This window comes from Zootoca vivipara, chromosome 6, assembly GCF_965207765.1.
Source record: "Zootoca vivipara chromosome 6, rZooViv2.hap1.1, whole genome shotgun sequence".
NCBI classification, from domain to species: domain Eukaryota; kingdom Metazoa; phylum Chordata; class Lepidosauria; order Squamata; family Lacertidae; genus Zootoca; species Zootoca vivipara.
Genome location: NC_142589.1, coordinates 13,850,666 through 13,870,851, shown reverse-complemented (window position 1 = coordinate 13,870,851; position 20,186 = coordinate 13,850,666). Strand labels below are relative to the sequence as shown.

General features: G+C 42.4%; 1 protein-coding gene and 1 pseudogene across 5 annotated transcripts in view; both read right to left on the bottom strand.

Moving 5' to 3' along the window:
• The window catches only part of RERE (arginine-glutamic acid dipeptide repeats), a 339,661-nt gene that overhangs the window by 296,935 nt on the left and 22,540 nt on the right, over positions 1-20,186 (bottom strand). The window lies entirely within an intron of this gene.
• Positions 13,625-14,183, bottom strand: LOC118087666 (cytochrome b-c1 complex subunit 6, mitochondrial pseudogene; annotated as a pseudogene).

The window sequence follows — 20,186 nt, the reverse complement described above, 5'->3', positions numbered from 1 at the left end:
ATGCATCGCTGTTTCTTTGCTGTAAGTCCCTTTGAGCATGATTATTTTGTGGAAAAGAGGCAGAGAAATAAAATGAATGAATGAATGACTGCCATTAGCTCTTCAGGGCCTACATCACTTGTAGCATACCTGGAGACACCAGGGATGAACCAGGGATCTTTTGCATACAAATTGTGTGCTCTACCCTTGAGGTATGATCTCTCCTTAGCATGGCAGCATGTTAGGAGCTGTCTTTTTACTCTTATCCTACTCATACATGCCATCAGTGGTTCAATTTTGCTTCAGCTGATTCCAAAAGTGTTAGCGAGAGAAAAACAAGGTGATGGGTGGAAGAGAAATGAGATATTGAAGCTGAGTTACTCTATACCTAAGAGCTCTTTATGATTCAGCCAAGGAGGAGAAGGACAGCTTTGACTCCAAAGTAAGGCTAACAGCCCTGCTCATTCACCTTACATTTGAACAAAGCCAGATGTTGTGCACCTGTCATCCCCTCTCCCCTTCAGCCAGTTCTGCATTCTGCATAAAGAACAGAGGAAGCATCCTGCTGGATTGAACCAAAGGCCTGTTTCCCACAGTGGCCAATCAGATGGCTCAGGGATGCCCCTGCAGGGCAGGATGGCAACAGCCTTCCCACAACATTATTCATAGAAACATAACAAGAATCCTGCTGGATCAGGTCAAAGGCCTATCTAGTCTAGCATCCTGTCTCCCCCACAACAGCCGGCTGGATGCCTCTCCTGGGAAGCCCTCAAGAACACAGAGTCCCCTGCCCGCTGCTGCTCCCCAGCATCTGTTATTTAAAAATGCAACTTGGACTCCTTGGTTTGGGCATTTTTAAGGGGGAGGGAGCTAAAAGGCACTTTTACTGCCAAGATGAGTGGTTCACCCTCTGCCCCTACATCTGCAGGTGGAAAGTGAACTCCTTTGCTCATTATTGCCAAGTCGAGGTGTTACCCCTGTATTTTAAAAGATCATTACAGAACCCACGGCACTGGAATTACCTCAATATTAACCTGGAATAACATTTCGTAATACAATTTTTGATTCATATGGCTTTGCTTGGTTAATTTCAAAATGCTATATTCAGCGTTCTGCAGTTCTGGGGGGAGAAAAGATCAATACCGCAATACAAAAAGGAAGCTGAGTGACCTTAAGTGCTGCTGTGTTTTTAAATTAAGATTTACCACCTAATGCTGCCAAGGCAGACAAATCAGGTTTTAAAGGTTTCAATCAATGGTGTGAAGTCCACCTCTAAAATCCTTTGCTGTCATTAATGAAATGGAGGTGAAAATCTTAACTCTCACTTACTGGTTCCCAGAATCACCACCCTAATATCCTGCAACAAGGTGCTTATCAGGCCTACTCAGAGGTGTGATATTTATTATCCCACCCTCCCTCCAAAGCTGCACACATGATTCTCTTCTCTCACTCATTTTTTTCCACACAACAATCCTGAGAGGTGGGTTTGGCTGAAAAACGCATGCCTGGCCAAAAAAACAACATCTAAACAACTTTATGACCAAGCAGGGATTTGAACCTGAATCTCTCTAGTTCTTCAGGGGTAGGCAACCTAAGGTCCATGGGCCGGATGCGGCCCAATCGCCTTCTCAATCCGACCCGCAGATGGTCTGGGAATCAGCGTGTTTTTACATGAGTAGAATGTGTGCTTTTATTTAAAATGCATCTCTGGGTTATTTGTGAGGCAAAGGAATTCGTTCATTATTTTTCATTAATTTTTTTTCAAAATACCAGTATAGTCTGGCCCACCACAGGGTCTGAGGGATGGTGGACCGGCCCACGGCTGAAAAACGTTGCAGACCTGTTCTAGACCAACACAACACTGTGCTAGTTCGCAGTGATCTAGCTTGGTTCACACATCACATTAAACCACAGTTTAAACCATATTAAACTATAAAGCAAATCATGGTTCATCTATATATATATAAATGTAAAAATAGTGAAAGTGCGTGTTCCACTTTTCTCCGTAACCGCTTGACCGATCGCCCTGAAATTTTGACAAAACGATCCACGCCACTCCCCGAGCATTGTTAGGAAAAAAAAATCCCTCAAATTTCACACCTGGGCAGGTAGAAACCTGCTTTTCCACAGAATAAAACAGCGCCCTCAAGTGGAATTCCCCCCCAGTACACCCCCTCCCTTCCTGTGAAATCTACACCACACCCACAAACCAAATGATGACATCATCAACCAAGCAACTGAAACCACCAAGGTGACCATTATCAGACCCCCTAGGCCCCTGCCAGGCTGCTAGGTCCCCACTAGGCCCGGGGAGGGGAGAGGGGGAGTGCCCGGGTCGCAGGCCGCAGCATGGCCTTTGTTTTATGTAGGCCCCTGCCAGGCCGCCAGGCCCCCACTAGGCCCGGAGGGGGGGAGAGGACAAGCGCATGGATTACAGGGCGCAGCACGACCTTTGTTTTATGTAGGCCCCTGCCAGGCCCCCACTAGGCCGGGGGGGGGATAACCCACAGCAACGCACTTGGGGGCACGGCAAGGGGTTTTTACTTTAAAATAGCACCACTACCCCCCCAGAAAATCCCCCACCAAATAACCACAAGACAAAAATAAATACCATCCTTCAAAACATCATGAGATATGCCGGTCACGGAGGGGGGGACAAACAGAATAGATCATGGATCGGAACACGTGGGGGCAGTCACAGGGATTAGCCACAACAACGTTCCATACCCACAAGCCCCGCCTCCGCCACAAGATCCTGTAAAACAGGGGGACTCTGAGGCTCAGGGGGATCTGAAGGGGGCCTATTACCCTCCATTTGACAGACTAACGCACAGCAACGCGTGCAGGGCCAGCTAATAGTTATAAGAATAAGCAGCAGTCTGGTGCAAGTTTCCTTGGTGCCCCTCTCATGCTCCTGCTGCCATCAAACTGCAAAACAAAACAATGGAAGAATCTGGCTTGTTGTGTCTCCTAACTCTAAACAAACCATAAGCTGTCAGCAAGGAACAAAGCAATAAAAGTCAAATCTTGGAGAGAAAGCACAAGTCGAGATTACTATGGCACACGTCAGGCTCTTGCTCGTTCTGTCTGAAGTTCAACAGGAGCAGAGGTGAAGTGCTGTGGGAATTTTTTATCAGCATGTACCAGCACCTTGCTTGCCCACATGAAATCAGAGTCCGCCCAAGGCACATATGTGCGCAGTGCCTGCTGTGATACACTAGCACTTTCTTCTCCTGTCCATATTCTAGTTCTTAAATCCTTCCAGAATTTATCATCATCTTAAGCCTTCATTAACCTAAAATAATTCTGCATGCTCTACAAAACATATTGTGGCCATAATATTCATCGTCTTTCCCCACAGTCACCACTAAAAATACATTTCTTTCAAATATTCCCCCCAAACATTTAACGATGAACCTCACAGCTGTTCAAGAAGAGCCTACTGCATTCTCTAGTGTTAACTGGTTTTTTGTTTTTTGTTTTAAGTCCAAACACATTTGCCGGGGGGGGGGGCAGCATGCTGCGAGGTCCCAAAAGGAGCCACCCCCTTGGGAGCTCAGCACCATCTGCCACTGTTACTATTAGCACATCACAGTTTCCACACACTGCCTCAAAGAGATACAAGGGATTGGTTTGTTATGAAGCAATCTCCACACCAATCTCCCAAAATATGCATCTGGGATGCTACAGAAATACAAGACGACTATATCTGGATCAGTTTGATATCCTCCCTGCCTTGAGCAGTGGGAAACTGCAGGCAGCTTCTTCCAGATCAGATAATCTTCAGACACAGAGAACTAGGCATTTATGATTACTTTCTAATAGTTTTGAGAGGTGCACGTTCAATATACCTTACAGAAGTACACCAGCCAACACACAAGGCAGCGCTAGTTCAACAACATTTCTGGGGTCAACCCCATCTGCTCTAAGCAAAACATAATCAAAACTGTTTCTCCCGGAGAGCTCCCTGGGTCAGATGAGCCAGGTAAGTGCAGTGTTAACCCCTTATGCCAGAGTGAAATTTCCAGATAGGTTGGATGAAAGAAATCCCTATGACTATGTTCAGCCTCCACTGTCAAAGGCTGTATGCCACTGAATGCCAGATGCTGGGAATCACAGGTGGAGAGAATTGCTATTGCACTCAGGTTCTGCTGGCAGCCTTCCCCAGAAGCAGCCGGACGGCCACTGCGACAACAGGATGCTGGATGAAATGGGCCTTTGGCCTGATCCAGCAGGGCTAAACAGTCTTTACTCTATATTAGGCAGCTTCAACAAGATCCAATGGGTAGAGCTCCTCTGGCAGCTATGCAGGATTTCCTTAAAGTAGATACAGTATAGAAAAGATTCCCTGAAGGTAAAGTGCTTGAGCCACAGCAGTACAGCATATGCTACAACGGTAACCAATGTGATGTCTTCCAAATCTTGCTAGACGACAGCTCCCATCCTTCCTCATCACTGGCCATGTTCAGCAAGATGAGAAGGGCATCACATTGTTTAAGCCAGGATATGGGATATCCTACCTACAGTTATCACCTCTACTTCTTCTCATGACTTCTGATCTATGCTGTGCTTTCCTTACTGCCTCCCTCCCCTCTTTAAATCACACAGCTTGTTATCTTCAAAACAAAAGGCACCATTTTACCAAACAGCCTACCACACATTGTCACAGATAGTTTTTTTTTAAAAAAAAAAACTTTATTAATGTCAAAAAAAATCAAGAAAAACAATACAAACCAGTAAAATCAATAAAAACATATATCACATTTCGTTATTGAGTCTTCTTTATCCCTTTTTTCCCTCCCCACCCTTATCCCTCCCCGCCCTTATCCCTCCCCCCATATTTCTCCCCCTGTTTCAAGCTTATCCTTTTGTACCATAAGGTCTTAACATACCAAAATTCATTGAATTGAAAAAGGTAAGTAATATATACATGCTGTATTAACAAAGTTATATATCACTTTAGTGAATTGTTCATAACAGAGTTGTTAGACGTCTAAGATTATATTTGGTTTTTCCAGTTTTTCCTTAATATAGTTAAAAAAGGGTGCCCAATTTTTTTTTATATCTTCTGAATTCTTTCCTCTAGTTTCTTCATAATGTTTTGCTAAATTATAATAATTAAATAATTTTATTTGCCAATCTTCTTTGCTCGGGATTTCCGGGGTTTTCCAATTTTTTGCGACTAATAATCTGGCGGCTGCTGTTGCATAGCTGATTACACACCTATCATTTGTTTGTATGTCCTCAGGCATCATTCCAAGGAGGAACATTTCGGGACTTTTCTTAAAGGAATATTTTAGCATTTTTTTTAATTCCTTATATAGCATTTCCCAAAATTCCTTAATTACACTACAATTCCACCACATGTGGATAAATGTTCCAACCTCCTTTCCACACCTCCAACACAGGTTGTTAGAGAGGACAATTTATAAAACACAGGATCTCCCAATGTAAATGTCACAGATAGTTTTTAAATGCTGTAGATTATGTTCATTTGGGTAATTAAAAAAAGAGAGAAAGACTAAATGAAAAGGATTTGCACCTATTCCTGGAGGAGCTCTCCCATCGCCATCTCTCTCAGCGTTCCTTTAAAAAAGAGAGGCTTCACAAACACTTCTATTACATGCTAAATCCCAACACAGTGTTTTCATCTACTGTGACAGACCAAAAACGAGTGTATACCAAATACCCAGCAAATGCCGCAAATATTTCTTTTAATAAATTACCAGGGGGAAATAAGGGAGAAGGGAGAGAGGGAGAGGAGTATTGGAAGAAATGCTGCAAGCTAAGGGTGTATTGATGGGTACTGAATCCTTCAGGCATTACACAGTTCATGCAAGCTGATAGATCAGTATTACAGCAACCAGTTTCTGTCAAAGTCAATTACTCCAGGGACTTACTTGAGGAGGGCTGGCTTCTGTAGACACCTCCCATAACCGTCAAAGGCCACAGATGCTGGAGTGAAGAGGGAATATGGACAATCTGTCATAGCCAATTACCACCAATGTTTTATTAATGCCAGCGTATCACCACGAAGCAAACAATTAAAGTCAGTTTGTAGGAAGAAATTACAAAAACAAAACAAAAAGCCCAGCCAGTTTGTTTAGAAATAATCTTTCTGTCTTGCTCTATACTTACAATGCGCACACACATTTGATAGACCGGAACTTCTACTGGCATACCTTACACGCAGAGAGAAAATACAAGTTTGACATGCCTATCAGCAAAATAAACCGAATAGGTCATGGGTAACATCCAACATCATCATTAAACCACTGTCTCAAGGAGATTTACAGACAAAATAATTAAACACACAAAAACAGTACATTTAAAACAAAACCTAGTTCTACTCAGAGTGGAACCATTGAACAATGGACATAACTCAGGTCCATTAATTTCAGTGGGTCTGATCTGAGCAGGATTAATGTTGTATACAACCCCTTGTCTACAAACTACTGAAGCATCTATTCTATTTTGAGGCAGTGTGTGTGTGAATCAATTTTTTAGAAATATATATTTTAATCCTCTCTTTTGCCAAGCTTAAGGATTGCTTAAACTTAAAGATTCTTAAGCATCCTGAAGAACACAGCTGAACATACAACATACACATATTTTATTTTATTTTATTTCATTTCATTAGTTATATTTGGTTTCTGGCACCTTTGGATGGCTGCCCTTGCCTTGTGACAGAGTGGTGGTGCAAGATGCTTTGGTTTCATTTCTACATACAGTATGCACAAAATACGTAAGACAAGAACATGCAAAAGTGGAACAGCCTTTTCTCATCTCCCTTTATCCCCCTTCTTGTTCACTCTGAAAGTTCACCAGCTACATACACCTTTGTTCCTTTCTCTTATTCCCACCCTACATGATTTCTGTCTCTGATGTTCCCTTTCTGTTTAGCAGATAAAGCTGCAGTCCTAGGCAAATTTTGTTCTGTAAAATAATCCATAGCTTCCATCCCACAGCCCAATTTTATGATCCAATATTTTGCATTCACAATACACTTGCAATTTTCTATTCCCTTTAAATAAGCAAAACCATCAACCTTCACTTTTTATCAGCAGAGGAAAAGACACAAAGTTAAGAAATTGTGATTGTGTGTTCCAGTGGTTTCAGAACATAAATGGTTTAAAAAACAAAACAAAAAACAACTAATGACCCAGTTTGAAAATTACTAATGGCAAATGTTTTGATACACATTCAGTAGACCCAGGTATGTTCAGTCAAGAATCGTATCGTGAATGAGCTGCAAGTAAGTGGCTTTTTTTTAAGTACTAGGGGCAGAAAGAAAGGGAAACTGCCATTCTCTTTACATAAGCAAATGTTTAAAATGATATGAACCTATTTTCTAGACAGCTGCCTGAGACATAAATATGCCAGGCCTTTTGTTCCTTTAACAAGGCCTCTTCAATTCCCATTATAGGGAAGGAATCAATATTTTATTCTGATTCAATGTGTAGTTCTTCAAATCAAGCTTTCAATTGTGGCCTGCTCTGGAGAAATGGGATTAGGGGAAGGAGAACACAGTTGTAAACAAATGCTTCAGTTGCATTGACAGTTGAGGGGAACAGCAGGGATCCCTCGCTGGGGCAGGCACCTCTTCCCCAGAGAAATCACCTTTAGTCAGTTTGAATTAATGAGAGACTTTTGAGAGCGACAACAAAATTAGCCTAGCGACTTCTGCTTTAAACAAAAACATGAATGCTTCCTCCCACCTCCCCTGCCCGTAACACAAGTTTGCACACACAGACCATCAAGTATATACTTGGATTTCAGTTCGTTCCAAGATCTGCAACATCTAGCATATGTCTTATACTCCCCTTGCGGTTTACAGATTTCCAACTGGTGATTATCTAAAGGGCTGTGTTTATTGAGCTGGCAATTTTACAGCCATTACAAAAAAAAAGAGGTAGGAAGCTCTGTACAGCGGCATTCCAAGCTCAGCAGCCTATCAAAGTGAAGGAACATGCGGACATAAAGCCATCATGTTTTTGCAACATCTCTCCATTATCTTTGCTAGCTATACCTCTATATAGTGTTGCAATGACACTGTAACAATGCACATGAAAAGACGGTGACTTTTCGCCGCTGAAGGCACAACAGTGCATGAGGCTTGTTGAAATTAATGGGGAGTGAGTTACCACCACAATCATCCCTGCCCCAGCACACAAATAAAATGTTCTTGACTGTTCATGGCCCTTACTGATATTTAGTGATGCTCTAAAAAGCTATTACGCACATCCTCGCAAACTAATTTGTTGAGAGATGGGTGCTTTACTAGCCAACCTATCCACACATACCCATGTTAATAATTTGCTATATGTTGAAGAGCTGAAAGAAATGAAAACCTCATAAGAATTTACCTCCAGTTTTATGTAAACTTCCCTGCTAGGTTCATCTGGCGGTGACTGTTACTTGCCATAGGGTAGCAGGAGAGTCTTGCTAAGAACCAATGGGCTTACTCATGTGGCAAGTGTGTTATGTGGTCATTTCCGTATGTGCTTACATTAATGCAACACTCTTAAGAACCTTTTTCTTCCATGTCAGACTGTGCTTTAAAATCATCTTCCGAGGTCTCTGTAGCTGTTTCTAGCCTAGGTAGGTGACAAATACAGTGGTGCCTTGGTTTGCAACCGCTTTGGATTACAACCATTTTGGATTACAACCATGTCAAACCCGGAAGTACGTGTCCCTTTTTTTATATAACAACCCATTTTGGGGGGGAGGCCCCATTGGCGAAAGTGCGCCTTGGGTTACAACCTGTTTTGGTTTACAACCAAACCTCTGCAAAGGATTATGGTTGTCAACCAAGGTACTACTGTATAGGGAAAGGGGCCTTCTTCAGTAGCATTCTGTGTTATATATGCTCCCCTGGCAGGATCACTCCCACAGTAAGTTTTAGGCCCCAATTAGTTTGCAATTTTAGATATTATAATAAAACTGGCACCTACATTATAATTTTGGAACCAAGTCAAGACACAGAAGGATTACTATGAATTATGGCAGGCCAAGCAATACCAAAACATCTTCCTATACAAAGCAAAACATACCCTGACACTAAATCACAAAGCAAGCCGAGAGAGCGCAACACAGACCTCTTAGATGGGGAGTTCCAAAGTTGGGGGCACAGAAACCAAGGGAATCCATCTCCCTCATTCCAACCAAGGCCACATTCACACTACACACTTTAAGCACTATTGTACCACTTCAACCATCATGGAGAATCCTGGGAACTGTGGTTTCTTAAGCATGTTGACCCTCAGGAGCTATGATTCCCAGCACCCTTAAGGAACTACAGTTCCCAGCATTCTCCGTGATGGTAAGTGTAGTACAGAGATTTTCAACCTTTTTAAGTCCACAGCTCCCTTGACCAGATACATTCTTTCTGCAACACCCCTGTGGGGCTCAGGAGCCCAGTTATGTCACCCCTTGCCTGCAGAGTTGGCAGCCTCTCACCCTTTTTTGAACACCCTCCCTTGCTGAGCGTTCCCTCAGCCTCCTCTCCTCTTGCCTCTCCTTGGGAGTCCTCTGGGCAGCTGCTGCTGCCACCCCTGGTCTCTGAGCTGCCCCGCCCTGCCCAAAGAGAAGTGCCTCAAAGGGGCTTGGGGCTTGTCTGTCCATTCGCAACAACAAGGGTTGGTGGACTGGGTGGCTGGGATACCTCGCGTGCTTGCTTGTTCTGAGGTCACTTCAGTTTCTGGCAACCAACACCCCCTGACCAACCATAGAGGCACCATTTGCCCGCAGAGCTTATAGCCAGGGCTGCTGCAACAAACAGTCATGCAAGACTTTGGGAAGCAGAAACGCGAGAGGGCATCAGAGGAGGGAGGGAAGGAAAGGGGGACAGAGACCAATGCTGCCAACACCCCTGACCATCATTCAAGGCACCCCAGGGTACCACGACACACTGGTTGAAAACCACTGGTGTAGTTACAACATAGCTTCAAAAGTATGGTGTCAAACCAGCAGTTTGATTTTTTATTTATTTAAAAAAACCTTGTACGATATGCCTCAATTTCATAAAGAACATCAAAGCGATTTTCAACAAATATATATGCACACACAATAAAAACCAAACAATTCTTTTTAAAATTGATCACCAGCTAACTATCATGGGTGTTTATCTTAATTGTCTGCCTAAGCCTGGCGGCAAATAAATGTTTTTAGTAAACACTGAAGGCTCCTGCTGAATTTCTATTGGAGAAATATTCCACAGTGCTGGGCCAATGAGAATAATGGCAGATTATTTCAGCAATTGCTTTGGAATCTAAGGGTTTAGGCAATCCCTAAGGTAGCCTGGACCAAAATTGTTTAGAGCTTTTTAACCACAGTGTTACCTCGGTTCAAGAACAGCCCTGTTTACAAACTATTCGGTATACGAACTCCGCAAAACCGGAAGTAGTGTTCCGGTTAGCAAACTTTACCTCGGTCTACGAACGGAAGCCGAAGGGTGAAAGGGCACCGGTGGCGGGAGGCCTCATTAGGGAAAGCGCACCTCAGTTTAAGAATGGCTTTGGTTTAAGAACGGATTTCCAAAACGGATTAAGTTCGTAAACCGAGGTACCACTGTACTACAAATAAAATGAACCTGACTTGGTAGTAGATGGGCAGCCAGTGAAGATGTTTCAACAATGGTGTCTCAGATTGTTGGTCATGTGCCTCCATCAGCAATCTCGTCGCCACATTCTGCCCCAAATGTAAATTCCAGACCAGGTTCGAGGGCAACCCCACAATAGTGCATTGCAGTAATCCAGCCTCAAGGTTACCAACACATGAACTACAGTGGTCAGTCCAGAAACAAAAAGAAAACCAATGAGGAGTGTTGTGCATGCACACCACATATTAATGAGATCAGGATAATCAAAGTAGAGAGTGTTGCAAGGTTTTTTTAAAAGGTTTAAAGCCACTGAAATGTTCAACTGGATGGCACTATTTTAAAGAAAAGGTGTCAAGAATGATCAGGGCTATTATTGCTCAAACATGGCATACACAGTGCTAGGGAAGTTTTGCCTTTCACATTTTTCTCTCCAGGAAATGTGTGGTGGTGCAAGTTAAGAGGCCATTTTATGCCTTAATGGAAGAAAGACCTCTCAGAAATCAAACTGTGAGCTTCACAGAATTTGGTGAATAGTGTGTTGGGTGGAGAGAAAGAGGGGAAATTACCTTCACATTTATTAAGTCAATGAACAGGAACCTTTCTGAACCATTTTCCCCCCTAAGGAGAAAAAAATCACATTTGAAATTGGCTGTATAACAACAGTCAGGCATCTAAATACACACACCCTTTTGCTTAAAGCCTCTAAGTACACACACTGAGCTCTATATTTAACAGCAATCTGTCCTATAGCTATTAGAAAGATGTATAGCATGCTGTTTTAATAGAGCTTAAATGAAAAAGGATCAATATTATTTTAATTTTTAAAGGTCTGTTTATGAAATGTAATCATCCTTCATTAAAAATGCAAGCTGTTCTTCAGCAAGGAGGTGAGCATAAATGATGCAGAGTTTGAAATCTCTCCAGGATAATCACCCTCTCTTGGGGGGGACTGTTGGGATGCGTCATCACACCACTCAAGCTGCTATTAAAAAGTGCTTTCCTTTAAAAGGTGCTTTAAAAAAAAACAAGGGAAAAAAACACAGAGAGAGAGGGGACGCAAAAAGTAGGATCACCCATTCCAAAGGATAAGCCGAAAGCAAACCAAAATAAATGAATGAGAAAAATGGGTATTCTATTTATTTAATGAAATGTATATATTGCAGAAGGTCGGCAGTTCGAATCCCCGCGATGGGGTGAGCTCCCGTTGCTCGGTCCCAGCTCCTGCCAACCTAGCAGTTCAAAAGCACGTCAAAGTGCAAGTAGATAAACAGGGGGAAGGTAAACGGCATTTCCGTGTGCTGCTCTGGTTCACCAGAAGCGGCTTTGTCATGCTGGCCACATGACCTGGAAGCGGTGTGCCGGCTCCCTCGGCCAATAATGCGAGATGAGCGCCGCAACCCCAGAGTCAGTCACAACTAGACCTAAAGGGGTCCCTTTACCTTACCTATATATTGCTTGATTGTCATAAGCCTCTAAGCAGTTTACAAGAAATATTAAAATCATCAATAAAAAACAGTTTAAAAACATTTGAAAGATAATTAAAATTAATAGTAGAAGATTAAAATCTACATGCCTTCATAAGCTTTCCCAAACAAAGCCAAAAAGAGACAGAAAAGGCACCTATCTGAGGTCAAGAGGCAAGGAGTTCCATAATGTGGGTGCTGCCACACTAAAACAACAATTTCTTACAAGGGCAGAACAAGTATTGTGTGGCACCAGTAAATCCCACTTCCACAGACCAAAGCAATCAAGTGGGCACATATGAGGTAAAAGTGACCCTGCAAGCAAACTGACCCCAAAACATTAAGGGCTCTCTATAGCAACAGCAAGGCCTTGAATGTGGCAAGGTAACAAACAGGCAGATCTCTGAGCAGTGTTATACCCTGACAGGGTCTTACTCTTTTCAGCCACTCTGCTATAATATTCTGCACAACTGCAGTCTGCAGGTCAAGTACTATGGAAGCCCTGCATAGAATGCAGTGATCCATTATTTAAATCACCAATGTCTGAACTACCATGATCAAGCTCTCCTGGTCCAGAAATGGTCACAGTTGTCATACCAGGTGCAGCTGATAAAAGGTGCTTCTAGCCACTGAGGCTACCTAGGTCTTCAGCAACAAAGCTGGATTCAGAAGCACCCCAAGATCATTTCCTGCTACCTGCCTACCCAGACACATCTTGAGCACCATCATCTGGTACCACCATATACATAGCTAGGAGATTAGGATCACATATAAGAAACTAAGTCCCAGTAATGGGTGCATCTGCATCATCATCATCAACAACAACAACATCCCACACTGTCAGGCAGAAAATAATAATGCTACCGCAACACCCATATTACTAATTATATTTAATAATGAAATAATAAATATTAAATATATTATTGAAATAATATATATATATAAAAGAATTGAATCATGATGTGTTCCAAAATGGGGCACTCATCACCAGAGAACATTAAGAACAGCAGTAGAAGGAAAGGCGGTCTTCCCAACGCACATTCCAAAACAGCAAAGATCTGTAAGATGTAATAAAGAGATGTCAATGTGCATATTCAACATCGGATCAGGCACATATCTGAGGTGCATCTGGATACCCATTCTAATGGTAGAAGCCATCCATCCACACTGCAATGCTTTCAAGGCAAGGTGCATTCCAATTCCTCTTAATATAATGAACTGAGTTGTACTGTGGTTCTACATTAAGACTGTATTCACACCATACACTTAAAGCATACTGTTTTCCCCAAAGAATCCTGGGAACTGTATTTTACCCTATAGAGCTGCAATGTACTACAGCTGCCAGGATTCTTTAAAGGGGGTGCTTCAATGTATGGTGTGTACACACCCAGAGTTTTTGTATCAGAGTTTTGACTTGAGCCCATTTTAATACTTTTTTTATTGTATAGGAACAAAACAGTCTGCTCATCAGCAGATTAGTGATGCAGATACAGAATCTGTTATTTTTTTTTTTAATTGCCTAATTTTTAATGTTTAACTTCAGAGCATGCTAAGATGTCTTGGCTGTCATAACAAGCAAACATTTTCACATTTGACAGGAAATATCTTTAATATCAGAAGTCTACAGAAACACTTTGTTAAGCAGCCGCAAATCTTCTACATAACAGATGTATCCTGATGGCAACTCTTATATTCTCCCAGAATTACCATTGAGTTAGTTGCATTCACTTTCGTATCCCATGTGCAGAGCTGCATGTTTACTCAAACTGAACAGACTCAGGTTTTCATCAGCTATGCATGAGGAGGACACAGGATTATATTAACATTTATTTCAATTTGCTGAAGAGTTTATGAGCCACACAATGGTCTCTAGCATGCAGGAAGTCAAAGAGTTCCTCTGTACACTTCTCCTCTGTATGGGACTTGGATGCCACTCGAGCATTACACTCCTCTAAACGTTCCCGAGCTTTCACACATTTCTCAATCTGTTCACAATGCTCCCTGACAGTAGTTAAAGGATCCACAAGGTCTTCTTCTTCCTCCTCCTCCTCGGGGTCCCCACTCCGGCCCTCCAGCGCCTTCTCATCCTGCCACCCCATTGCCGCAAATCTCCCTCAAGCCTTGCTCCGCTTCCCCAGAAGCTACAGAATCTGTTATTTTTCACAAAATTGTAAGCCTAGCTGTATTAATCAATGCTTTACAAAAAAAACAAAGTGATTCAATCACCATATTAACTAAGCTATTGTTCTCTTGTTTAAAAAGAAAAGTAATCAATACAATCAGGGTTTTTTTAGCAAGAAAATTGCACAAAAGTTTTAAAAAAATATTTCCCTGTGTAGCCTGGTATGTCATTACTGGTACAGCCTCTCATTATTATAAAAAGAAACTCACCCTCTTCCTACACTGGACTTCAAAAGGCAACTGAAAAACGTTCAAAGCCGTGTCTCCTGCCATATTAGAGGCAAGACCTTTCTGTTTAATTAAAAATGCTAATGTGAACGGTCGTTCCTCAATGTGGCTGCATATGGCCAATTATAACACAAAGTTTTTAATGAATAAATCCTCCATTATTAATCTCCAGTGTTCCATCTCTTTCAAAGGGGCAAATCGGCGTGACATACTGAATGTAGTATTGCAAAAAATTCCACATACGCCAGTTGCCGACCCTCCTTTTTTGTGGCTTTTTCTCTCCACCCCCCCACCCCCACCCCGGTTATAATATCCGACTTACAAGCTGCTACCTTAGGGAGGGCAAATGAAATGCTGAGGTTACTGAAAGGTCTGGCAAAGGAGTGCCACATGCCCCCACTGTATACTGATGCTGCATTTACAGAGCCACAGAGATCTTGCCTTGCTGGCTATTGAAGCATCACGTACATAGCAATTCTCTCTCCTCAGCTTGTCAGGAGACTATTTGCCAATATCTCTATCATTTCCCCCCCTGTCTGAATTTCTACCTCAGAAGGAAGATACTGTACCAGCATAGGTTTAGCACAACTGCTACCAAGGACAGCGTCACACAAGACAGCTTAAGAAGTGTTTGGTTTTACGGTAGGTTTTCATACAATACACCCCCCCCCTTCTTATTTTTTTTCTAAATAAGACCCACAAGGTAGACAGTGCTGACAGAATACGTTACAATGGAGCTGCAAGAGACACTACACAGTGTTCGGTTGCTCCATTTCCCCAGAAGATTCATTACAGGTACATTAGAAAGTCAAATCAGGCAGGTCTGCAGGCTGCTGAAAGCTACAATATGAAAGGAGGTTAATAGAAGCACATTTTATTTTAAATGGAAGACATTTAGGATTTGCAAAAGCAACTTTACGATAGGAATTCCAGGGGGGGGGGTGCCCACGCTTTCACTATGCATCTTTTCAGGTTTAATTTACTATGCTGTCAAGTTGGTTTCCCACAAAAATTGGGAGGTGTGCCTGTGTGTGTGTGTCTGTGTTAGCCAACATTCCCCTACCTTAATTATAGGATTTCCTCATGCCTTCTTGCACACCTGCCACAGACAGATCTATTTCCACCATTATGGGCCCAGTGCCAAGCTCTACACAGCTATCTCGATAGCCTGGAATTTAACAAACTACTGTTTATTTAGCCAAAACTGAAGCCTACATTTTACAAATGCATATATTGAGGAAGAGAGGGAGTGTGCGTGTGCGCAAAAGGATGTATTATAAATTTTAAACCAGAATAATAAAGCCCCTTTTGCACAATATAATTCAAAGCCATTAACAAGAAAAAAGTGTCATTAAGATTAAAGTTTCATTTCCAGGGTACAATACGTTAATACCACTTGGCAAGATGCTGGCAGGTTCCTGAGCTTCAAGCTACAAATCATGCTATCAGAGACTATTAAATAGTACTGCTTTTCTGCCTCTGTTTTAGAGTAAGGACTTGGGTTAGATGCCTGTGCAAAACATCCAGTTTTGCAACACCAAAGTAACAAAATCATCACTAACTGACCATACAAGCTTCATTACAGAGAGAAAACTATATATTTTGGGAAATGATTCAAGAGAGTGTGGACAAATTCGGCATGAGGGTTCTCAAGGTGGGGGTGCTGGTCTTAGATGGATGTTTAGATGCCAGGTGCCATTCTGAATCAAGATGGCAGACAAAAATGAGTATCTGGCATGGCGGGACCAAACTACACTGATTTGGATACCTCTGAACCTCACCCCAATTGGCAGGACACTTCCAAACATGCACCACTTTGGATGCCTCTGAGGATATTCTTGCCCAACTCAGTACGATGGTTCCTGAGGTGATAGAGGCAATCTTTTTCTCTTTGGACATCAGGCACCATGCTGAAATAAAGATGATGGACCAAATTAACCCTAATTAAACATTAGCTCCCACCACAGAATGGACACTGCAAGTTCTACAGATCAAAATGATCGAGTAGGCATGAAGTAGGTAAGGCAATTCCACAAGTAAACTTGTCCCAAGCTGTTAACACCTTTAACTCAGTCAAGCAGTGATATCATCATACTGTAGTGTTAACCATTTGAAGAGGCAAATCAAGCACTGGCTAACCTGTGGCCCTCCAGGTCTTGTTGGTAGTCCTATCAGCCCCAGCCAACATGGCCAATGGTCAAGGATGATGGAAGTTGTAGTGTAAAATATATGGAGAGCTACAAGTTCCCCCATCTCTGCCCTAGACCATGACACAGAGACAGCAAAGCTCATTGGCGCAGCATATTTCAGGGCAGATGGTCTCAGGCACACCTATGGCATCTCTAGTGAAAATGGTCAGGTAGCAGGGAGAACTCTCTGCCCCTGGAGACATGCTGCCCATCAGATTAGATGAACAGAGTCTTAAGGCAGCTCCTGATGCTATCCAAGAATGTCTCCTTTGGGGGGAAAAACTAAGCTCAAACAGCAGCAGCAGAAGTTATTAAAATTAATGCATCAAGCCATCATAACTCTGTCCTTTTTATTACTGGCAATATTCCTACTAAAATATCAGCCTGCTTAGCTGCTTCAGTATGTCTTGCTGAATGCTCTCTTTTGAAGACATAGATCGCTTTAACATAAAAATCAAAATGCACAATCGTGTTAATTTGACAAGGAGGCGGGGGGGTTGAAAGAAGAAAAGGATACAGCTTTGGTGTCAGGTTTATGGCGCTCACAAAACATTTTCACATTAAGAAGCAACATCATTTATTTCTCTTCCCTGCTTCTAGCTGTGGCAAATTAAAGGATATTAAATCCTTTCGCCATCCTTCCTGTGCCACTCAGATAATTGACAATTTTAAAACTGCATGTCAGAACTTGGTGGGTGACCAAAGTAAACATTTCCAGGACCAAGATAAACAAAGTAAGGCCAGGCCAATTCCCTGGGTGAATGAGCCAGTGCTCTGGTTTTTTTGTAAGCATCACAAAATTGGTTGTTTTAAAATAAATAATAAAAAGCCACCCAAGAAACAAAAGCTGCCACCATTTCTCACCCACATCCCACTAGTTAAAATCAACTGTGTGGCTGGCCTAAACTAGGAGAAGCCATTAGAGCAGAATTGAAGCAAAGCTCTCATATGTGGCAGATGTTGCACACAGCAGATCCAACAGACTTAGCAAGCTGGCAACAGCCAAAGGGATTTTCCATCGCTTTAGAGTGCATCTTATCAAAACACTCTCTGCCACGGAGCTTTTGTGTTCTTAGCATTTAATTGTTGCACCTGCTTTGAAAAAACAAGAAGCCCATGTACTTTTGTGCAGCGGGCTGAGATGGCAGCCAGTCGGCTGCCTTCAACGTCACTACAGCTGCCATGCTGCCCCTGATCCTGTGCCGCTACTCAAAGACACCAGGAAAAACAAGCAACAGAAATAAGTACGGTATTGCTCCTGTAATAAATTGCCCACCAGTTAAGATCAACTATTGAGGCTCGCTATCCGCTTCCCCCACCATCATAAGTCCAACCTCAAGAGGACTGGCAGGCCTTGTGGCAGTATCCTGACGCAACTCCCGCCCAAGAGACCACATATGCAGGAGGCCCCAAGTTCAATCACCTGCTGACTTCAGTTGAAGCATCAGGTAGGAGGTGATGGGGAAAGACCTTTTCTGCCCAAGACCCTGGACAGCTACTGTCAGTCAGAGCAGATAATACTAGATGGACAAAGAGTCTTGACCTGGCATAATGGCAGCTTCCTATGTTCCTATGCATATTTAATGCACAAATCCACTGAATTGCCAACTTTTGCCTCTAGACCCAGCAACCACTGGTATCTGGCCTAAAAGGTCCCTCAGGAGCCCTCAAGCTGAAAAAAGATTCCTCACCCTCCTTTAAGCAATGAATAGGGGTGTGGAGGGGAGGCTGCTGATTTTTCTAGCCTAATAAATTTTGCTGACCATCCCAAGTCTGTTTTCCCCAAGAGTTCCTACTGGATAATTGGAGGGGGGGGTGCAAAGAGAGAGAAAGAGAGCCACTGTGTTATAAAGCAAAACCACACAATTATGGGCCCTTTTGACAGAAGTGTTAGAAGAGCTTATATTTAGACACTTGGGGCATCGCCTGTTAATTATGCTGCGGCTCAATAATGCACTCCTTAATTAGTGTACACACATATTTCCTCCACTGAATAAGTCCATTGATATTCTGGGCTCACAGATCTTCCTCTCGTCACAACAAGTTCAGTTTTCTTCTGATGAAGAGAGGCTGGGACAAGATTTAAGAGGCATCTTAATTAAATACAAACGTAGGGTGGCAAAGGATTGCTGGATTTATCATTCAAGGCGGAACATTTCCAAAGGAACAAACATTACTGCAGAAAAGAATTATGGAAAAGGAGGAGAGAACATGATTATTCCAGCCCAGCTTTGAAGGCGTATTTATATCTGCCTAGGGCCAAAAGAACCGCACTGGCAGAGTTGCTTTTTAAAAGTCAAAATTTTCCAAAACATGTTCAGTGAAAGATCTGCATCTAATTATTCATCTGGACCATCTATGACCAAGGTCACCAGGCTGACATTGTCTGTCATATACCACCTGTTGCGGCTTCTTATTTACTAAACTGTGTGTCTGATTTGCCAGCCTTTATTTTAGATTTGAATTGGGAGAGAAGAGAAGATCTGCTCAAAGCCAAAATCCCCAGAACTGCCATCAAGCCACAGATTCCCCTTTCAACCCACCTGTATCCTTTCCATTGATCTGAACAAGCATCATGACTCAAAGAAGGCAAGCATAGAGCACAGACTTATACAGAAACACAAGGGGTGACTCCAAGGATTACGCTGTACCTACATTCAATACAATTGGATCACTATCCTTGCCCATAAAAACAAACTGGAAGCTGAATTACTCACCACAAAAGGTGAACAAGCAAATAGAAAGAAATACTTTATTGTCACTGTACCATTTGTTTACAGTGAGATTAAATGAGACCCCCCTCCCCCCACAATCTCTCACTCCTTGTCACACTCTGTGTGCTGTCCTATGACCACCAAGCAGAAGGTGTACCTTTGAATGGCAACTCACTCAGAAGTACAGTTTCCTAGCAGACATTAGCAGAAGTTTCCTTGCAACAATGTTTGGGAATAACCAAATTAAGCTAGTATGAGTGCCAGACACTGAACGAGGGTGTGTATTTTAAATATATATCATTAATGGAGGGGAGCTCTTTGCTCACAAAGGGAGTAGGAGAGAAGTTGATAGCTGCAGCATCACTGCACAAGAGCCCAAGTGATAGCAAGCACTGCAGGGGCAGGCAAAGCCCACAGCAAATGCCTCGGCATGCCTGCTATCAGCACTGAGCTTGGGTAGGATGTGACACACAGTCTTTGCTTTTATTGTAGAGAGCTAAACTCCTCATTTTCTATGATCCCATATATTTGGCACAACTGGCTTTTCCCCATTTCTAGCTGCCTGAAAAATAACCTGTATCACCACCTTATCATAATTATGGTAGTATTTGCAGTTCCAGATTGTTTTCTAGAAAGCTCTCAGATATCTACTTAAAAACACTGAAGAATGGGTCTCAGCACATTTGACATTTAAAAACCACACAACAACCCTTAAAATTATATATATATATATATATATATATATATATATATATATATATATATATACACACACACACACACACCTTAGTAGGCAAAATGTAATGCACATCTCCATCCTCTGCAATGTGAA